At 42.8% G+C, this 19,344-nt stretch overlaps 1 long non-coding RNA gene across 1 annotated transcript in view; it reads right to left on the bottom strand.

Moving 5' to 3' along the window:
* Positions 1 to 19,344, bottom strand: part of LOC124719892 — a 66,052-nt gene that overhangs the window by 19,893 nt on the left and 26,815 nt on the right. Inside the window, exon 2 of the long non-coding RNA XR_007006008.1 lies at positions 972 to 1,127. This is a non-coding gene — a long non-coding RNA (uncharacterized LOC124719892). The remainder of the gene's footprint in view (positions 1 to 971; positions 1,128 to 19,344) is intronic.

Raw genomic sequence — 19,344 nt, 5'->3', positions numbered from 1 at the left:
AAGAATCATTTCAACTTTTTTTTAACTAACAACTATTATCACGAATTAAAATTCATGCAAGTTGCGGTATTCGAACCCACTACATGCAGACTAGAAATTCACGCCCTTAACCCCTTTTCTTTCATTTAATTTTTTGACGATTCCGAGGTCTGGCCACGCCTCCCCCATACCTGTCACCGAGTCGCTGCGTTATTTTCACAAAAAAAAAAATAGAAAACAGTTGAAAGCCTTTCCAGGTTTGTGTGGATTTTCCAAAAAATTTGTTAAGGTGCAAGGCCTCAATAACCCATACTTGAACAACCTCTTAAAAACGAATAGTGCGTTTGTTTGGACAGATGAGTGTCAGCTGGATTTAGAATCTCTGAAGAATGAACTTTTACATAATAAATGTTTTACATCAGCCAATACTGTCAGAGACTTTCCATATGAATACCGACAGTAGCACCTATGGGATTGGTATTGAAATTTTGCAAGAGGTAAATGGTTCAGGAACCACTCTCTCATGATACTACAGTCCGCCTTCTTAGCTGGGTGGTAATGTGCTTGCCTCCCATGCAAGTGGGTCCAGGTTCGTTTCCCAGCTGGACTGGAGATTTTCTCCACTCGTGGACTGGGTGTTGTGTTGTCCTCACCATCGTTTCATCCTCACCACTGGCACACAAGTCGCCCAAGGTGGCATCGACTGGAGTAAGACTTGCACTCGGCGGCGGAACTTCCCCACAATGGGGCCTCCCGGCAAACAATGCTGTTCACTCATTTCAATTTTCTTCGTGATACTACAAACTAATCCTGTGGATACCAGCCTGTTATTCATCTATGTTCTGATTATATTCCCAGTTGACTTTGCTGACCCTAATTAAATCTAGACTGAGCATTTACAGTTGGCTTTTTGGTATTTATATCTTATCTACCACATAATGGTGTGTGTGTGTGTGTGTGTGTGTGTGTGTGTGTGTGTGGTGAGAACTCACCGCATTTGAGAGACAGTGGCCTCATCAGGTTGAGGAGTCGTGGGCCGCGCAGCAGCAGGTGTCTGGCGAGGTGCGCTGGCAGAGGTGGCGGCGGCGGGGGCGGCGGCGGTGGCAGTGGTGGTGGTGGCAGGCCTCATCTGTGTGGCGGCTGGTGGGCTGCACACACACACACACACAGAGGCACAGTGTGAGCTGGCTGGCGTGTCCTCGTGGGGTCCTGGGCGCGGCTCACTGCAGCCAGCACTGCTGAGGGCCTGTCCACATACACACGCACACACACAAACGCAGAACGCACGCCGACAACGGGAGTAGCGGTCCAGTTAGTGCAAACGACTTGCCGGTGACAAAATCTCATCAGTTGTGTCGAAGTGGGAGCAATGAAAGTGAAAGTTTGGCTCTATGCTCTCATGTGTCATGTAAGTGCATGAGGAAAACTGTCCCTGCATCTTGACAGAAACATTTTAATTTCCATATATAGAAAGAAGACTGACTTAAAAAAGGAAAAATGGAAATGATCGTATGGCATTGTTGGCCGGGAGGCCCCATGCGTCGGAGTTCGGCCGCCGCGTCCTTTTCAGTTGGCGCGCTTTGGCGACTTGCGGGTCGGTGATGATGGACATATAACACCCAGGCCTCTGCCGGGAACTGAACCCGGGCCCCATGCGTGGTAGGCAGAAACGCTACCGCTAGACTACGGAGGCAGACTTTTTTTTTTTAGAAAAAAAGGGAAAAATTACTGAACATTTAACCGGAAATAGTAACTTTATTTCCATGAAATGGTGAAGCCACATTTTCAGAAATTCACTTCGGCTAAAAAAATGGAAAAAACAAAAATGTGCAGTAGTGGCAGTGGTTACACTGACCACACACACACACACACACACACACACACACACACAGTAAGCGTTAAATGGATGTTGCTTTCGTCCTGTACAATTTTACTCCTTGTTTTCCAAAAGTGTAATACACAGCGATGGGTTATGCCTGCTCAGGGAAACTACTGCTGTAAAGCAGGACCCAGTTCATCGATTGGACGTCAGAACGCTTTGATTAGTATACTGAAGGTAATAACAGCTCTCTTTTAGCACGGGACGTAGCCGTTGAATGCCGTGTTGGACATATTTCTAGCTCCAGATGATTGTGTCACATAGACATCACTCACAAACGAAAGTACTTCTGACAGATGGCTGCTAGCAGGTATTATTATACCAGTTTATAACTTTGTACTCCAGCTCGTGTGACTTCCTTCACAGAGGCAAAGTCATGCTGTCTGGGGAGTTTATGTTCGACGTTATCTTTCCTTCCATACTCGCGCAATTAAAGCTTCGATGGTTCAAATGGCTCTGAGCACTATGGGACTCAACTGCTGAGGTCATTAGTCCCCTAGAACTTAGAACTAGTTAAACCTAACTAACCTAAGGACATCACAAACATCCATGCCCGAGGCAGGATTCGAACCTGCGACCGTAGCGGTCTTCCGGTTCCAGACTGCAGCGCCTTTAACCGCACGGCCACTTCGGCCGGCAATTAAAGCTTCGATCTAGGATTGTGGTCATACCAAGACAAGCCGCATACGTACCTGAAACACTGGAAGGCTTGCAAGGGAGTTATCGTTTTGGTCTGATGTTTCAACTGTTCTGTAGTGTGAGTCATTCTACAGTCCAGACCCACTTTGGGTTTCCGACCAACGGTCCTGCGCTTTCTTTTCCGAACGACAACAGTGTAAATCGATCCCCTTCTCAAGTAAACCGAAAACTTTATAACGATAGGTTAAACAAATTAGATCCCAAATAAAGTTGCACATCTCCCTATGTGTACTGCAAATAAACCAAAATAATGCTCAATACATCGTATATGTCAACATTTACATAAAACGGAGGGACAAGCAAATCCACAGATATACGACGAGATTTTTCAGGCTAAACAATCGCCATAGTGCAGTGTTTACAGTGATTCTTCCCGAGATATAGTCCGTCGTCATCAGGCACAGAGTTTGGTCAAAAATCTTCACAACCATACTTATCGTGAGAGAAAAGGAAATCACATCCAAACAAGACTGCATCGAAATACATTCCATTCTACATCACCAGCTATCCTTGCCAATATTTGACGAATTGGTGCGTTGCATGTGGTTTGCTGCCAAGCTATGCACTGAGGGAGAAGCTTTTATGTATCTAAATCAAGTTTTTTTTTTCTCGGGATTTCTTAAAACAGGCACGCAATTGTAAAAATTCAGAGTGGATTAATATCGACCAAGCACGTGTAAATCATTAACTGTAAAATGTTAAAAGTATCGCATTTTACGTACGATGTTCTCGTGCACGCTCTACAAGCCGATTCAGTTGCTGACCGCAGGAGAGTCCGTCCACACACGGAGCGCCCTCCCCTCTGGCGCGACACACTTCCGACCGTCCGACGCCCTGGCTTCACTGCCGCCTGCCACCCCCCGTACACTCCCGACTTGGCCCCATCCCATTTTCATCTGCTGCCGAAACTTAAAGAAACCCCACCGAGGGCTTTGCTCTGGCAGTGGTGAAGCGGTGCGTCGAGAGGTGAGGCTGTGGGTTGGTCAACAAAGTCAAACATTCTTCAGTGACGGCATCGCGAATCTGGTCTCTCGTTGGCACAGATGTGTTCGTCGCAAGGGCGGCTATGTTGATTTACAGATACGTAAACATGAAGAGAAAATGCAGAATGTTAATAAAGTCTGCCTTATTTAAAGCGCTTTAAGAGTTTTCAAATAAAAAATTCGACGGCTAGCACTGATATTTGCAAACTCTCATTTTACTTTCCCATTCGTTTTCATGGCTTTTAATAAATATTAATTAATACATTGTCTGGAGTATTACTCTGGTTTATTTGCACTGTGACGTACAAGAGACTCGACCCCAGGACCCTCGGATTACCGCTCGGAACTCTCTCTGGAGCGCTGGCTGGGACCTGTGCCGACATAAATGACCCGTTCCCCGCCCGATCCGCGCCAAAAGACCCAACGTTTGGTGAACACTTGGCGTTCCGGAGCCCTCATTTATGTCACAGTGATTTCTGGCCGAGCCCTGCAAAGACCGTAAATCTGGAGGAAGTCGGTGTTGACCAGCAGTTGAGCTGCCCTTGTCAGTGAAAAGGAATAGAGAGACCCCTGTTCGACAGAGAACGCAGAATAATTTCTGGCGGCGAACATGCAGACTATTTCGAATTGTTCAGCGTTACACTTCCCCAAATTTCCTCATTTTAGAATGGATCTATCAATTCTTGCAATGTAAGGGAGATCATTTTCTGCACTGAAGAACAACTCAGCAGACAGATGCGTGAGCCCAGATGAGGAGCATTTGGATTGCCATCTATTTGCCATAATGCTTTTAGTGCTGGGAGTCTGAAGAGATGCTCGACACGCCTTTGATGCTGCTCTTTCCATTTAAACAGAGGGGTGCGTCTTTAAGGGATATGGATCTTGTCAGGACAGAAAGGCGTTCGGAAGCAATTCGCTGTGGCCTCCAACATTTGCCTTAAGTGAAAATGACAATCCACTGACAATCATTTTCAACAAAGACGCCGCATGGATTTGAACCAACTCACCTCCCGAATCCACGGAATACTAGTTCAGCGGCTCGTCTCGCAGAGCTACCCGGAGTCGGTGGAGAATCGAGGAAAACCGGTTGCTGTACACTTTTCTACAATAAAATAAAATGCATCGCAGCAAAAGATTGAATTCTTACATAGCTTGTTTTTCCTTTACATGTGCATGTTTGATCATTCCACACTGCATGAGTGAGTGCATATTTTTAAGATTTAACTGTGCATGGAATTGCTGGCTTCAGTTAATGTGCTATTACAAGAGCAGAAATAGATTTCGTACGAAGGGATGAGGGAAGGATGAAGGGTGCTGCCAGCTCAGACGAATTCAAGCAGCCCGCTTTTAGAAACGAACTCACTGCGGAATGCGCTGTCATCCTGTACCCCGTCCGCTTCCCCTTCTCCGCAACCCCCTCCCCCCAAAAAAGTTCCATACCGGAACTGATTTTCGTAACTGATATCACGTAAAGCCATCAGATTGGGTGACATTTTGTCATTTCGTCTACTAATGACAGAATACCGAGCAAATTTTTTTTAAAGCAATACAGCCATCGCCATTTAGGCGATATATTTTTGGGCGACACAGCTGAATCCGAGTGTATTTTTATCCACTGATTTTAATTTAATATTATTTTCTATGATATTTACCATTTCGCTGCCTTGTGAAATACTGTAATATTGCAGCTACAGTCGCAGGTTCGAATCCTGCCTCGGGCATGGATGTGTGTGACGTCCTTAGGTTAGTTAGGTTTAAGTAGTTCTAAGTTCTAGGGGACTGATGACCTCAGCAGTTAAGTCCCATAGTGCTCAGAGCCATTTGAACCACAACAGCACAAACACAACAAATGGTAGGTAGCACTTACATTACATTCGACTGCAATTAACAACTGAACTTGTTAACAAAACTGAAATCAAGCCAAGCCAACATTGGGTTTTGGCTAAGAGAGCTATAGAGAGCTGACAGTGCTACGAATGTCTGGACGGCTCAAATCTATCTTTGGCCTTACTGACTGCTGATAGTGCGTATTCCTTTTGCGTCGTGTGATTGAAAAGCAAAATATTTTTCAATTTCACTACATGGCAACTACGACGTACGTACTTTCATATACGTGACGGGGGGGGAGGTGTTCTTTTGGGGGGGAGGGGGAGGAAACCAAACAGCGAGGTCATCGGTGTCATCGGGTTAGGGGAGGGCGGGGAAGGAAGTCGGCCATGCCCTTTAAAAGGGCCATCCCGACATTTGCCTGGGACATCACGGAAAACCTAAATCAGAATGGCCGGAGGCGGGATTGTTGAACTGTCGTCCCCCAAAATGCGGGTCCAGCCACTGCGCCACTTCGCTCGGCTTGACAAGGGGAGGGCGGGGGGGGGGGGGGCATTTCGGGTTGTTTGTTTTGTTACTGCAGCATGCGTTCCTTTGTTTATTTAGTTTTGGTGCCATTGGAGCAGCTGCCGTTGCCCTCTCTCTCTCTCTCTCTCTCTCTCTCTCTCTCTCTGTGTGTGTGTGTGTGTGTGTGTGTGTGTGTGTAGGTAACCCGTGATCTAGGGGTAGCGTATTTGACTAATAACCACGACTTCCTTGGTCTTTGGTTCCAGCCTCGCCACTAATTGAATCTTGAATAGAAACCATCATCAATGGCGGCTGTAAACTTCCAGCATGAAAAGTCTCACTCGATCGTCCAGCGGCCTTGTCCACAGGGGTGGAGGAGGGGGAAGAGGTCCAGGGCACCTTCTTGCCACTGGGTTGCCAAACTGCTCCAAAAACGTCGAAGAATCAGCAATGATCAATGGCACGAGGATGCAGAAGGCAATGGAAACCACTTGCGATGGTAATTAGCTGATAAATGTTATGTCACTGTAAAAATTTTTAAGAGATAGTACGTATTTGTTGGAAAAACATAATTGCGGTTTTATAAAACGATAATTGTAATCATTAAAAATGATAAACATGAAAAGGAAAGAAAAAGGGCATATTTAGGATCCATTTTTGTTACTCTTTTTTGCGAGATGGCCTTCTCGCTTGTTCCGGCGAATGTTTGAACTCAGCAAAACTCTTGATTTGTGTGTTAATATACTGTACACTGCATCAGACATCATGCAGTCCAAACAGGTTATAACGATGTACAAGGGACCGTGAGTTTGCGTTAGTTATACCCGGGAGTCGCACAAACCGCTTTTTGCTTTGGTTTTTGATAAAAATTTCACGTCTGTAGATTTCAGGCTGTCATGGAGTCGGCTTCTGAAAAGGTAGCAGAGATACAGTGCACCTGCAGTATTTACAACACACTATTTGTGGAGAGGGACTGAAGAGGAATTTTTCTTGTGTTTTTGCAGTATGAGCAGCGATAAAATGCCGTCAAAATGCAGGAAACGTCAATAAGTGAAGGAAGTAGTAGAAACAATGTAAATCATATTGCAGGTGGTCTTGGACAGTGAACGAGGTAACGTGTTGCGCACGCCTAGAACTTGCAGTGAGTGCTGTGTCATAGGGCAGCCAGGAAGCACACACCTCCGCTTCAGTCGCTGTGTCATAACATTTAACCAACAGTACCAAAATGGAAAGACAGTATTCTTTACATAAATTTGTAAGTAGGCTGTTTAGGTTGTTATATACGTAACGCCACCGCCACGTAGAGCTCTGTATGAAAATCACTGGCTGTGCTGTGTGCAGTCTGTGGCTGGGTGGCATTGTTGTAATAGTCGCTATTGTAGTGTTGGGCAGTTGGGTGTTAACAGCGCGTAGCGTTGCGCAGTTGGAGGTGAGCCGCCAGCAGTGGTGGATGTGGGGAGAGAGATGGCGGAGTTTTGAGAGCGGATGATCTGGATGTGTGTCCATCAGAAAGAGTAAATTTGTACGACTGGATGTCATGAACTGCTATATATTATGACCTTTGAACACTATTAAGGTAAATACATTGTTTGTTCTCTATCAAAATCTTTCATTTGCTAACTATGCCTATCAGTAGTTAGTGCCTTCAGTAGGTAGAATCTTTTATTTAGCTGGCAGTAGTGGCACTTGCCGTATTGCAGGAGTTCGAGTAACGAAGATTTTTGTGAGGTCAGTGATTTGTGAAAGGTATAGGTTAATGTTAGTCAGGGCCATTCTCTTTTAGGGATTATTGAAAGTCAGATTGCGTGGCCCTAAAAATATTGTGTGTCAGTTTAGTGTTGATCAGAATAAGTAAAGAGCGAGATGTCTGAGTACGTTCAAACAACGTAAGAGGTTAAGCAGCATTTTAATTCAATAATTTTTCTAAGGGGACGTTTCAAATTGCAGGAAGGCCTACACTTAAAATGTTCCACAGATGTGATGAACTCTATCTAAAACATTAGATATACTGAAGACACGTAACCACCAAACATCAATAACGAGAACACTATTACTCCATTTCTGTTCTTTGAAAAAACAACTATGACCACAGCCAAGTCAGTGCTGTAACTTTTTTAAACAGTTGCTTTAGCTTTAATTGCAGTACAGTAACGCATACTACAATATACTGTCCTAGTTAAAGTTATCTGTTATACTTGTTTGTTTTCGCATCCAAGATGTGCTTACGCATTTTGCATTTGACGATGTATTCGTTGTGACGCCTCATTTGCTAACAACAGTCTGCAGAAATCGATTGTTTGAAAATAAGCGCTACATCCCCGAATACGCAAGAAACAAAACCGAATGTTGGACCTTACAGCCGATGAATTTCTCCGAAAATGGAATAAAAATCGCAGCTTTATACGGTAAGTCGCAAAAAGGGATGTCGTACTAAGCGACTTTTTAAACACAGTAGAACCCCTCTGACCCGACCTTGGACGGTCCGTCACTCTGGCTAGTGCGTCCATGCTCAGGCTCGCGAGCGCGTGCCTACTTGTCACTGACTGGACGCCTGTCGGGACATTGTTGCGGTGTCTGTCGTTGTGCGTATTGCTACACTCTACGCTATTGTGCAGTTTTATCCTTCGTTTGGATTAAAAAACGTCGTTGTTTGCTTTATTCCGTGTTCTCTACAATACTTATTACTGTCGATTCATTGTGTGTACAGTTGCCTGTTTTTAAACATGTCTGGATTCAAACGTAAACACGTAACTCTTTCACTAAATGAAAAATTAGCGTTGCTACAAAGACTAGACGAAGGAGAATCGCTCCAAAAATTTGCAAAGGAACTGAATGTAGGTGTTACGACAATTAAGGATTGGAGGAAGAATCGGAAAGACATTGAATCCTATACAGTTACGATTGATGGTGAAAATACTCTGACGAATCGCAAAACATTAAAAAAGCCTGAACTCGAACTGCTTGATAACGCACTGTGTATGTAGTTTTGTCAAGAAAGAAGGAAAGGAACGCCAATATCCGGGCCAATTCTCCAAGAAATAGCGATAGTCTTGCACAAAAAACTGGAAGCCGAAAGTAAATTTGCTGCCAGTGAAGGCTATTCGATCGTTGGGAAACCCGTCATGGCGTCCGGTGAAAAACTATCTGCCGATGCCGCAGCTGCTAAGGAGTTTTCTGTAAAGTTTCGAGAAATTATAGAAGAAAATGAACTGTTACCCTGCCAAGTGTATAACATCGACGGGAACTTAAAAATGTTGCCAACAAAAACGCTCGCAGCTTCAAATGATTCTGTGGTAGGCACGAAACTTAGAATAACAGTCGTTCCTTGTAGCAACTCAGATGGTACCCACAATCTCCACTTGTTCGTCATTGGCAAATCTAAGAAGCCAAGGGCATTTAAAAATATAAACTTTCTTGCCGGTTTATTACCACAATCAAAAATGTTTGGAGCGACTGCAACCTATAGCAAAATAATCTGCCTGTTCGTGCTCTACTGCTGTTGGATAACGCACCATCACATCCATCTTAGGAAGATTTGGTGAAGGGGGACATAAAAGCTCTCTTTCTGCTTCCTAATGTGACCTCACTCATCAAACCAATGGATCAGGGCGTTATCAATGGTTAAAAAGGCGATATCGCAGAAAGTATATCAGCTCAATCTTGGAAAAATCTGAAGGAGGTTATAACTTATTTGAGGCAATGAAATACCTGAACATCAAAGATGCTATCTACACAGTGGCTGCAGCATAGGATGAACTGAAACCTGACACTGCGGAAATCGTGGCGTAAGCGTTGGCCACAAGTTATGACTGAAAATGAGCATACCGAAGATGAGCAAAGCAACGACGCCCTGGAAATCGTTAAAGATCTACAAACTCTGCAGCCGAACGTCCCTGCCAATGAAGTTGAGGAGTGGACCAACGAATGTGACAAAGACTGACACTTTTGAAGAGCTCAATGACGACCAGATTGTTGCCGCTGTCAGCCAGGAAACTGTGAATGAAGACTCGGACGGCGAAGACGAACCCCCCACCCGGATTTCACACAACGATGCAAAAAACGCTTTTGACCTCGCCCTTCAGTACGTCGAGCAGAATCCAACTCCAATGGACGTTTTGTGGATAAAAAAAAATGGAGGGACACTGCAGCTAAATCTAGAATAACATCTGCTAAACAAAAATGTATCATGGACTTTTTTCCAAGTAATTTGTTTTCATTTTTACTGTAAAAACAATGCATACAGTATAATCAATTCTTAGTTTACACATACAGTAGTTTATTTCACTGTAAAAAATTTCTTTTTTATATACAGTGGAATAAACATTTCTTAGTTTACAGTATATATCGTTAATACGTTATTAAGTACAGTACAGTACTGTAATTTGTTTGTCGTTTTTCCTTTTAAAACCAATACATATTATAGTGTGTGTAGACGGTTTTTAGTTAATGTATTGTTTAACACTGTGTAAAAAACGTCTTTTTATATTACTGTTATATCGTTTAATTTTTTGTACTAAATCTCTTTTTATATTTTTTCCAATAAATATTAGATTTTTCGGATAATCCGACATTTTTCTCGTTCCGACCATGGTCCCGGTCCCGAAGGTGACGGATTAGAGGGGTTCTACTGTATAGCGTTCACATAGGGTTAGGTGGAACCATTGGATTTCGGTCCTACAGCCAACAAGTCGTTAAAAGTGATGTCGCTATAAACTGTCTCGACTGAATGTATCCGCAGGACGTGTGGCCTGTAATTGAAAGAGTGGCCTGATAATTTCTCCACTGGCAAAAGCTTCCGGACTCGTCCGCCATTTGGATCCCTGGGAGGTGACTGCCTAGGGGCAGGTGACTGTAAGAAAAGGTTGAATAACCAACGAAAGGCTTGCGTTGAATGGCGTGGGGCCCGAAATATGAGAAGTGTAAACATGGTAGGGAAGGTCGGAAACCTGAAATGGGATATGGTAAGACTCAATCTAGATACAGTGGGGGTCAGCGATGTTAATGGGAAGAAGGCCAGGATTTTGGCCAGTCGAGTATACGGCAATATCAACAACAGTAGCAAGTGGTACAACGGCAGTAGGAGTCGTTACCAACAGGAAGGTGGAACAGGGGGAGTATTACTGCGAACAGTTCGGCGACAGAGTTGTTTCCATCAGAGTGGACAGCAAGCCAACACTGGCAACAGTTAGTTCAGGTGCACGCGCCGACGTCACATGCAGAAGATGAAGACGTAGAGAAAGTGTATGAGGATACTCAATCGCCGATTCAGTACGTAAAAGGAGATGAAAATGCAGTAGTAACGGGGGATTGGAATGCGGTGGTAGGGGGAGGGTAGCAGGGGAATATGGGAACGAGAAAGAATTCTGCAACAGAGTTCGGACAGCGGACAGTAATAGCGAATACTCAGTTCAGGAGGGAGAGATATACTTGGGAAACGCCGTGAGGCTGAAGTTTAGGAGACTAGTCGGGAACAACCAATATGCAAAGAAGTGGGAAGCGCTAAGGAATGAAGAGCTACGCTTAAAGGTCTCTGAGGCTACAGATACTGCAATAATGTGTAGCTCATTAGCCACTTAGAATGGACATCTCTAAAAAGGGCAGTTACAGGAAAAAGGTCAAGTAAACCAAAGTCCTAAAATACATACGTTATGAGCTATTGTAAGTAGCCTGTTTATGTTTTCTCTATGTAAATAGGCTGTTTATGTTTTCTTATTGGCAACGTTACGTAGCGCTCTGTACGAAAATCACTGGCTGTGTTGTGTGCAGTCTGTGGCTAGTTTGCATTGTTGTCTGCCATTGTAGAGGGGCAGCTGGATGTTAACAGCGCATAGCGTTGCGCAGTTGGAGGTGAGCCGCCAGCAGTGGTGGATGTGAGGAGAGATGGCGGAGTTTTGAAATTACATATATTATGACTTGTAATGATATTAAGGTAAATACACTCCTGCAAATGGAAAAAAGAACACATTGACACCGGTGTGTCAGACCCACCATACTTGCTCCGGACACTGCGAGAGGGCTGTACAAGCAATGATCACACGCACGGCACAGCGGACACACCAGGAACCGCGGTGTTGGCCGTCGAATGGCGCTAGCTGCGCAGCATTTGTGCACCGCCGCCGTCAGTGTCAGCCAGTTTGCCGTGGCATACGGAGCTCCATCGCAGTCTTTAACACTGGTAGCATGCCGCAACAGCGTGGACGTGAACCGTATGTGCAGCTGACGGACATTGAGCGAGGGCGTATAGTGGGCATGCGGGAGGCCGGGTGGACGTACCGCCGAATTGCTCAACACGTGGGGCGTGAGGTCTCCACAGTACATCGATGTTGTCGCCAGTGGTCGGCGGAAGGTGCACGTGCCCGTCGACCTGGGACCGGACCGCAGCGACGCACGGATGCACGCCAAGACCGTAGGATCCTACGCAGTGCCGTAGGGGACCGCACCGCCACTTCCCAGCAAATTAGGGACACTGTTGCTCCTGGGGTATCGGCGAGGACCATTCGCAACCGTCTGCATGAAGCTGGGCTACGGTCCCGCACACCGTTAGGCCGTCTTCCGCTCACGCCCCAACATCGTGCAGCCCGCCTCCAATGGTGTCGCGACAGGCGTGAATGGAGGGACGAATGGAGACGTGTCGTCTTCAGCGATGAGAGTCGCTTCTGCCTTGGTGCCAATGATGGTCGTATGCGTGTTTGGCGCCGTGCAGGTGAGCGCCACAATCAGGACTGCATACAACCGAGGCACACAGGGCCAACACCCGGCCTCATGGTGTGGGGAGCGATCTCCTACACTGGCCGTACACCACTGGTGATCGTCGAGGGGACACTGAATAGTGCACGGTACATCCAAACCGTCATCGAACCCATCGTTCTACCATTCCTAGACCGGCAAGGGAACTTGCTGTTCCAACAGGACAATGCACGTCCGCATGTATCCCGTGCCACCCAACGTGCTCTAGAAGGTGTAAGTCAACTACCCTGGCCAGCAAGATCTCCGGATCTGTCCCCCATTGAGCATGTTTGGGACTGGATGAAGCGTCGTCTCACGCGGTCTGCACGTCCAGCACGAACGCTGGTCCAACTGAGGCGCCAGGTGGAAATGGCATGGCAAGCCGTTCCACAGGACTACATCCAGCATCTCTACGATCGTCTCCATGGGAGAATAGCAGCCTGCATTGCTGCGAAAGGTGGATATACACTGTACTAGTGCCGACATTGTGCATGCTCTGTTGCCTGTGTCTATGTGCCTGTGGTTCTGTCAGTGTGATCATGTGATGTATCTGACCCCAGGAATGTGTCAATAAAGTTTCGCCTTCCCGGGACAATGAATTCACGGTGTTCTTATTTCAATTTCCAGGAGTGTACATTGTTTGTTCTCCATTAAAATCTTTCATTTGCTAACTATCCCTATCAGTAGTTAGTGACTTCCGTAGTCTGAATCTTTTATTTAGCTGGCAGTAGTGGCGCTCGCTGTATTGCAGTAGTTTGAGTAATGAAGATTTTTGTGAGGTAAGTGATTTCTGAAAGGTATAGTTTAATGTTACTCAGGGCCATTCTTTTGCAGGGATCTTTGATAGTCAGATTGCGTTGCGCTAAAAATATTGTGTGTCAGTTTAAGCACAGTCTCGTATACAATTGTTCTAAGGGGACGTTTCATATGTCGACCCTTAGCCTAGGATACCTCACTGGAATCTTCAGATTTTTTCTTGTAGTTTGTGTAATTAGTGTAGATTTTGTTTATTGCTAGCGCGTAATTGTAGAGAGAATCTCCTTTGTAGTTGCAGCCTTTCATTGTTGTACAGTAAAACAGTTGTGGCATGCATGTAGATTTGCACCAAGTATTTCGCAGCTATGCTTGCATTTAACTAGATATTATTTTCAGTGCTATGTTAATGTGTTCTCCTATTTTTGCTCTACAAATTGTGTTTTTCTGTGTTATCATGTGAAATATTGTGACAATAATGGCGTGTGAAAAACGTAACACTAGGCTCCAAAGTAAACTGAGAAATGACAGTGAAGACGAAAGCAGTGTGTTAGCGCCACCATGTAATTAACTAATATTCAAAGTAGTAATTTGGTAATTGTGCATAGGGAGATGGAGCGGGAGGCAAATAATGGTGTAGACAGTCAAACAGGTAGTGAACAGGGAAGCATTATCGATCGATCGGTCGGCAACAGCTCGTCTCAGGAATCCGAAATGACAGAACACAATATTGCAAATACTGTAGACTTAGGTTTTGGGTCCTCACCGTTTTCTCAAATGAGTCAAGACACATTTTCTGCTTGTCAAAATGTGAATGCTGCCGGTGAAAACGCACTGCCAAAAAGCATAGAGAAACAGATTCCAGACACTAATACATTATTATTGCAATTAATGCAAAAAATGGAACAAAATCAGAAACAAACACAGCAACAGTTGGACACAATGGAACAAAATCTTCAAAAGTTAGACACAATGAAACAACATCAGAGACAAACACAGCAAAAGCTTCAAAAGTTAGACAGAATGGAACGAAAATCAGAGACAAACACAGCAAAAGCTTCAAAAGTTAGACACAATGGAACAACACCAGAGACAAACACAGCAACAGTTAGACGCAATGGAACAAAATCTTCACACCACACTTGAACAAACACATGAGGATTTAACTACTGAGTTACATAACATTGAATCGAAATGTCTGTAATGACGTAAAAACACAAATTTGTGAGCATTTTCAACCTATTTTTTCGCGGCATGAAAATGCATTACAGAATCACGAAGCAGCCATAAAAGAACTGCAAACCATTGTTCATGAAAATCATGAGACCTTGCAAGCTAAAATGGACTCAATTCCATCTACCGATTCGGTTACGCAACTTGCTAAAACTCAGGAATACTTAAAGGACACAGTAGAAAGACACACTGAGGAAATGTGTTCACTATCGGAGAAAGTAGCCGAACTTTCAAATCAGGTCACTAACTTATCTGCAAAGGTAGATGATGATCTGAATAACACAAGACCTGCAGCCATCACTGACACAGAAGAGTGCGAACAAATTAGGAAATTCAAACAAAATCAGAATCAAATTAATACGCAACACCAAAGAGAAATCCGGGAAGTACAAGATCAGCTGACACAGGTAATACAAGAATTACGTATTTCAGAGGCCACTCGCGCTCCAATACGGGAAGAGGGACATAGAAATACGGAACAGCCACAACATAATAACACAGGGCATTTCGGAAGTTATGAAAGAAATAAGCAATGTGCACCGAATTTTGAGATGGAACCGCCGACACAACGTAACAATGACCGATATGCTACTCGCCGACACGATGATTTTGACTATAAGCTGTTCATTACTACACGTAAATTCAAAACGTTTAAGAATTCTGCCAACGACATTCATTCACAAGCGTGGCTCCATCAATTCTCTCATTGTTTTCCTCCCAACTGGTCATTGGAGCACAGGTTAGAATTTATGTGTGGCTACTTAGAGAATGAACCAGCTGTAAGAATGCGATCGGTCATTCACGATTGTCACAGTGAAGGAGAATTTTACCATGCGTTCCTCTCAGCATATTGGTCACAAGCTACACAAGACCGAGTAAAACATAGCATCATGATGATGAAACACTTCGAACAATCTGAATTTTCCAGTCTTGTCAAATATTTTGCAGACATGTTGCACAAGAATCAGTACCTGTCAAACCCATACAGACCCTAAGAACTCATCCGCATTTGCTTAATCAAATTACCTGAACATTTACGGCATATTATTTTAGCAGGGCGTTGCAAAGACGACATTGAAGCTTTTCAGGGACTCTTACAAGAATTAGAAATTGGCACAGACAGTCGCGGGATGCGAAAACAGGAAAACAATCACTACAGGTCACATCCGTCACAATTCCGTGACGACAGAAACAATAAATGGCCACGACAAGCCTATTCTTACAATGTAAATCGTGACCAAAACAGACACCACCCGTATGACAACCACTGGCAGAGTAATAGTTACAGAGAAAGATCGCATTTCTGTAGTAATGAATATGACAGAGACAATCATAGAAACAGACAATTTGGCAACCAGTACAATTATTATCACGGGAGACAGAATAACTTCAGACGCAACGGTCCACCGTGTTGTGACGATTCAGGGAGAAATTCTCCACCACTTAACCGACAAGAAAGAAACTACAGGAACTACCGATATGACGACAGACGATATAATCATAACGACAGACGTGAATTTCATCAGAACTGGCGGGATTCTAACAGATCAGAGCCCTCTCGTCACAGTGAATTTGTAGAAATTAGGTCTCCAAATCCCAATAACGACGCGCGCCAACAAAGGAACAGACAATGACTCGCACCGCAGGCTGCCGCGTGCGCTGGCTGGCTCAGAAAAAAATAACATAGACGCTAACCTTGAGAAATATTCCAGTATTCTTTACCGACGTATACCACATGATAATTGCGTTAAAGTTGAAACTCTGCAAACTTGTACAATTTGTCACACTGAGAAACTGTTAACATGCAACAATGTTTGAAGTTAAATACCCAGTCAAGAACCAAGAGAACTTATTTAAACAGAAATTACGAATGCATTGTTATTGTGAACAGACGACACAGTGTTATTGTGTGGGTGCATTCTTGCTTGTTAGTTGCACGATTACGTAACGTCTATAAGGCTCACATACTTAGAACATTTACCAGTACTGCTAATGAGATTCTAATACAACATTTTGGTTTATTCGAAAAGACATTCTTTATTTAAAGTACTTTCTGAGAGATACCAGATGACACAGTGGTTAGTTTATGTGACAGCTACACGATTATATCATGACATTACTAATGAGTGACAATTTACAATGTTGCTTTTGCGGTGTATGCTTTTTATATCTGCACAGTTTTTCTGAATTCTTCTGGAAAGTAAAACATGTTTAATAGTAACTTTTGTGGTATAGCTACAATGAGACAGCCTTTTCTGTAGCACAACAATACGTTACAGCACAGTAATTTCTTCATCACAACAATAAGCGTAATAACTAAGAAATCTATATGCAAAGCATTTCACTTTTGTTTATCATGAGGTAAGTACATTGTCTTCTGCAGAACTTAGCTTTTGGAGGACAATAACTACGACACTTCCACAGAGATTATCTTACAGCAAGACGCACATTTAGCGCTACAGGACATGCATTTCAGTGATTAATTTTGTACTTAAAACATTTATTTTGAAAGATTTTTGAATTACAAAGAAAGTTTTCCGTGATACATTTCATTGCATTGCAGTAATCTGTAACACCTGAGGGTATAATTACATTAATCCTCAGGGGGGTACACGCTTACTTTGTGTACCATGTGTTTGGCAAGCACAAGGAGCCCTAGCTAATATGGTATTTGCTTACACAACTTTACACATCGGTACCATATTTCTCTAATACATAAATTACACAGCTATCTGATCATTTAACTGAGAGAGACAAACTTTTTTTTATTACGTCAGTGACACATGTTTACGCAATTACAGAGTTGGATTACTTCACACTTACGAAATTGTATTTTGTCTGTACTGTGTGAACTGTTCATATTTTTTCGGACCCATTGTGATACTATGAGAGCTTTGAATGATGTATTTGGTATGAGATCATGATTTTTAAAGTACTTTTGAGGTAGATGACACTCTTGAAATGAGCAGAGAATTTTTTTTAGGTTTTGACATTAATGCAGAAAGCTACGACGTTTTTGAGATTTGACTGAGGTGTTATGATGTTATTTTTACGACGACGATGTGTATTATGCTGTTGAAGTATGTTTATGATCAATAAGCTGATGTTATATGAGGAATCTGATTATGATATGTAGTTATTATGATGAAATATTGAAGACGTGTTGATGAATATGAATATGTATATGTGTAATGAGGTAAGGAATAATGAGTAGTGGTTAGGGACTCTGGTTTATGAAAAGGATGTTGGAAACCAAGAAACGTACTTTAAGAGTTATGAAATATGTGTGTAAATGCGTGAATGTATCACAATGCGGGCGAAAATTTTTTGGACATTGTTATATTTACAGGATTTTGTTTCTACACATTTGTAACGCTAATTCTTGACCTGTGAAATTTTTTATATGAGACTGCCACTGTAGCAGAAACTGCTGTCGTAAATATTTCAGTAAGAAAGGTAAGTGACCACCTGCACGTAATGCGTTTTGGGCGCCCAGCTGAGAGGTAGTCGTCTGACAAAAGAAAGCCATTAGGTGAAAAAAAAAGGGAGGCCATTATCCTCGCCACTGACATTCCTTTAGAGAAAACATTGCAAATGCGACACCCTCATTACTTGGAAAGATACTTACATCTGCACACCTGATTATGACAAGCGTCTTTCTACGAGCGTTGAGAGAATTTCTACTAACTTATGAAATGTCACATGACTACTGAATGATATTTTTATGCTTTGGTTTGCGTAATTGCTTATTTCATTTAATATCTAGTTTCCAGCTGTGTTGCAGCATTAGTTTTATAAAATAAACTTAGATGCATTTGCTAATGTGAACACTTTCTGTCAACAGATCTATTAAATAATTATTTTATGATCCACATTCTTCGAAAAAGGAGCTTTTGGAATGGAAAGAACAATAAGAAGGGACTAATAACAGTAACTGCATATATAATTTTCTTTTCGAGTACTTGGTAATTTTTTGTAGAATTAGTTTTTGTGGTGCACCACTTTAATTACATAGACATTAAGATGTGAATAGACATTTCCCTTTTCTGCATTGTTGTTTTTATTGTAATATTTTTTCTGCTTGAACTATGTCATGTTTAGGTATAAGTTACTGATGTTTGCCAGGCATAGTGTTACTGAATTTGACTTTGTATTACGCTGTTAAGCCAGTTTTACTACTGTTTGATTTTCCTTGTTTGCTGCACAGTGCCTTATATTAGTTGTAGTACTGCAATTGCTTTGCCTATTTAAAATTTTTGTCCTTGATGTTTGTGTTAATTGTTTTATGCTGCTGCATTGCCTCGTCCCTTAGTTTAGCATCTGAGCTCAGTAGATTTAAGTTAGCTTAAGAGGGGGTAGACTATAAAGAAACTAACTATGATGAATTTATTAGAAATGCATTGAGAAGCTATCAGAAAATGGTTTGGTAAAAAAAAAGGATACTGTACAATGGAGAAAAACTATTTTTGACAGAGGATGTGAACAGAATACAGAAAACAGGCTTAGATAGGACTTTTGGGAATAATGATGAACGAAGGGAGATCTCCATGCAAAATACTGCAGTAAAACAAACCCTGTCCTTTTGTGTCATCCCTCTATATGTTTGTGTACCCTTGTGTATTTGTGTTTTTCCTGTCTTTGTGTGTTTAGCTGATGAGAGCTATGTTGTAGACATTTTCTAATACTCTGTTATTTACTTTGTAAAGATGTTTAGACATTATTTATACTGTTTGGTTGCTCACATGTGAAGGTGATGTT

The sequence above is a fragment of the Schistocerca piceifrons genome, chromosome 11 (genome assembly GCF_021461385.2).
Source record: "Schistocerca piceifrons isolate TAMUIC-IGC-003096 chromosome 11, iqSchPice1.1, whole genome shotgun sequence".
NCBI lineage: Eukaryota > Metazoa > Arthropoda > Insecta > Orthoptera > Acrididae > Schistocerca > Schistocerca piceifrons.
This window is presented reverse-complemented; position numbering and strand designations above follow the sequence as displayed.